Raw genomic sequence first — 3,956 nt, 5'->3', positions numbered from 1 at the left:
TTTCCAAAGCCCCATTTTTCAAGCGGTGACTGGTTGTTGCCCGACTCCATTCCAAGCAAATGACCTGGTGGACGCCTGGGCTGTGTGGGGGATGCCGAGAAGGAACGTAAAAACGCCTTTTCCTGATTTAAAGAAAACTTCAGGGCAGCCCTGACCGCCTGGGGACAGAGGGCACTGCTGGGTTTCTAATAATAATAATAATAATAATAATAATAATAATAATAATAATAATAATAATAATAATAATAATAATAATAATAATAATAATTTTATTTATATAAAGAGCCTGGGGGCAGAGAGGGGCTGGCCGCGGGTCATTTTGAGTGGCCGCTCGGGCTTCAAAGCTTAAATGGTCAGTGCCCAAGGCCTGACCTGGGCTTGCAATGGATCTGAACCACCAGAAGGGGGCAGGGTAACAGGATAACTAACAACAGAAGAGTTGGGAGGGACCTTGGAGGTCTTCTAGTCCAACCCCCCGCTCAAGCAGGAAACCCAAGACCATTTCAGACAAATGCTTCTCCAAACTCTTCTTTAAAAATAAATAAATAAATAAACAAACCAAGGCCTGTTGCTTTCCCATTCCTTATCGCCTCTGCAGCCATGAGATGAGAAACTGTTCTCCATGGGAATCTGGGCTTCCTCTGGATGTCCCGTCGTAAAATTGAGGCAGAGACGGGATGAAATCCCTCCTGGCTTCCTGGCGCTGCAGGGCGCACCTTCTCTGAATATCATTTTTATTGTTATTCTGTTTATTATTCTGACGTTCTGTTACTCTGCCATTCTGTTATTCTGTCACTCTGTCATTCGGTCATTTTGTTATTCTGTCATTCTGTTATTCTGTCACTCTGTATTCTGTCATTCTGTTATTCTGTCACTGTTATTCTGTCATTCTGTTATTCTGTCACTCTGTCATTCTGTCACTCTGTTATTTTGTTATTCTGTCATTCTGTTATTCTGTCACTCTCATTCTGTCACTCTGTTATTTTGTTATTCTGTCATTCTGTTATTCTGTCACTGTCATTCGGTCATTTTGTTATTCTGTCATTCTGTCACTCTGTCATTCGGTCATTTTGTTATTCTGTCATTCTGTTATTCTGTCACTCTGTATTCTGTCACTGTTATTTTGTTATTCTGTCATTCTGTTATTCTGTCACTCTGTCATTCGGTCATTTTGTTATTCTGTCATTCTGTTATTCTGTCACTCTGTATTCTGTCACTTTGTTATTTTGTTATTCTGTCATTCTGTTATTCTGTCACTCTGTTATTATGTCATTCTGTTATTCTGTCACTGTTATTCTGTCATTCTGTTATTCTGTCACTCTGTCATTCTGTCACTCTGTTATTTTGTTATTCTGTCATTCTGTTATTCTGTCACTCTCATTCTGTCACTCTGTTATTTTGTTATTCTGTCATTCTGTTATTCTGTCACTCTGTCATTTGGTCATTTTGTTATTCTGTCACTCTGTCATTCTGTCACTCTGTTATTTTGTTATTCTGTCATTCTGTTATTCTGTCACTCTGTCATTCGGTCATTTTGTTATTCTGTCATTCTGTCCTGGGTGGGCTGAGATTCTCCAGGACTTCTGCTGGAGCAGAGAAAGTTCATTCCTATAACCCCCATCTTTGAACTTCCACCCATTACGTCTTGTCCTCAGATGCTATGGAGAACAGGTTGACACACACACACACACACACACACACACCCTCTTTCTGTGACAGACCCTAAAATATTGGAAGGTTGCTATCATAGCAACAGCACTTATATACCGCTTCACAGCCCCCTCTCAGCGGTTTACAGAGTCAGCCTATCGCCCCCAACAATCTGGGTCCTCATTTGACCGACCTCGGAAGGATAGACAGCTGAGTCAACCTGGAGCTGGTCAGGATCGAACTGCTGGTGTGTGGGCAGAGTCGGCCTGCAGTACCGCATTCTCACCACTGCGCCGCCACCGCTCCTACTTAAGGAGTAGGAGTAAATAGCTTGCTCATTAGCCCCTAATTTGACTCCACTGACTCCAGTGGAGGCCTTGGCGTGCTGAGTTAAAAGCCTGGCCAAGGTTCATCAAATTGTACCGCAAATGACTGTGTTTGTAATTCTGCCACAACTGCCTGCAGCGGGCATGCCATTCAGAGGTGGGCACCCAAGGGGGGCTCTTTTCAGCTTCGTTTAGGCTGTGCGGCCTCCACGGCTGTGCCAAATTAAAGGTTTGCTGTGAGTTTGGAAAAGTTAAACATTTTCCCAGTCGGTCTGTGCAGGAATTGCCGGCAACGGTTCTGATGACATCCACATCTCAAAAGAGGCAAGGGATGAGTTTTAATTCTGGCCTGCCCCATCCGTGGCTTGCCCCCCCACCCTTCCCACCCTTGTCCCAAATTTAATTTAATTTAATTTAATTTTATTAGATTTATATACCACCCTTTCCCGAAGGATTCAGGGCGGTTTACAGGGCATTTTAAAATCACACCAATACAAAATACAAAAGTTAAAAGACAATTAAAACGATTAAATTATCCCTGAAAATAAAACAATGCATGAAACTTGGTATGCTCATCCCGTCTTAGCCGTGAAAGCCAGCCAGGTGACTTTGGGCTAGTCACTAGGAGACGGTGAGTTCTACTCCTACCTTAGGCATGAAAGTCAGCGAGATTACTTTGGGGCCAATCACCAGGAGATTCTGAGTTCCAGTCCCGCTTTAGGCAGGAAAGCCAGCTGGGTGACTTTGGACCAGTCACTAGGAGCTGGTGAGTTCTAGTCCCGCTTTAGGCATGAAAGCCGGGTGGGTGGCTTTGGGGCCAATCACCAAGAGACTCTGAGTTCCAGTCCTGCTTTAGGCAGGAAAGCCAGCTGGGTGACTTTGGACCAGTCAAAACTGAGTGTGTGATAACCGTGTTTTCTGGATGTTTGGCATAATTCTCCTGACCCGGGATCAAATGCTCCTGGGAAATAAAAAAGAGCAGAAAACAGGAGAAAAACATTCTGAAAAAGAAAGATCCGGTTGGTCCTTTAAAAGTATTGCTAAAAAGGGGGTTCCGCTTCATTTTTCCCCCCTCTCTTGACAATTATTTTCCCCTCCGTCCCAATTGTTTTCCTGATTCTGATCTTGGGAACAGGCTGGTCATCAAGTTTGCAGCCAGCCTTTTTTTCTTGTCGTGCCGTATATTCATCAAACACTCGGCTCTGAATGGCTCAACAATCCGGGGATTTAGATCAGTTGCTGATGCCTCATTACGGCCCGCTTGTTCAATGAGCTTTAACAAAGCCGCTTTGTAGTTGTTACAGACTAATGCTTTTCAGAGCTGCAAGAATTGCCACTCACTTTGTCTCTAAAACTACACACACACACACACACACACACACACACACACACACACACAGAATAGTTTTTTTTTTTAATACTCTCCAGATGTTCCCTATGCACACAGAGGTTAGATGGGTGCAGGGTGCTCCTGGGAAATTTCGTTTCTTTTGCTGCATTAAAGGAAAGAGAAGATGTCGCTGCACAGAATGTAAGGGCTTCGTCCTGTCACTCTGCAATGGTCAATCACCAGGAGACGGTGAGTTCTAGTCCTGCATCAGACATGAAAGTCGGCTGGGTGACTTAGGACCAATCACCAGGAGACGGTGAGTTCTAGTCCTGCATTAGGCATGAAACCCGGCAGGGTGACTTTGGGCCAATCACCAGGAGACGGTGAGTTCTAGTCCTGACTTAGGCATGAAGCTGGCTGGGTGACTTTGGGCCAATCACCAGGAGACAGCGAGTTCTAGTCCTGCATTAGGCATGAAACCCGGCAGGGTGACTTTGGGCCAATCACCAGGAGACGGTGAGTTCTAGTCCCGCCTTTGGCCAATCACTTTCTTTTCTTCTCAGAGAAACGTGTGATGTGATCTCCCATCTGTTAGAACTATATTCCTCAACTTTGGCCAGTTTAAGATGTGTGGACTTCAACTCCCAGAA

This window comes from Vipera ursinii (assembly GCF_947247035.1).
Source record: "Vipera ursinii genome assembly, chromosome: 7".
Lineage (NCBI taxonomy): Eukaryota > Metazoa > Chordata > Lepidosauria > Squamata > Viperidae > Vipera > Vipera ursinii.
Note: the sequence above shows the minus strand (reverse complement) of the source record.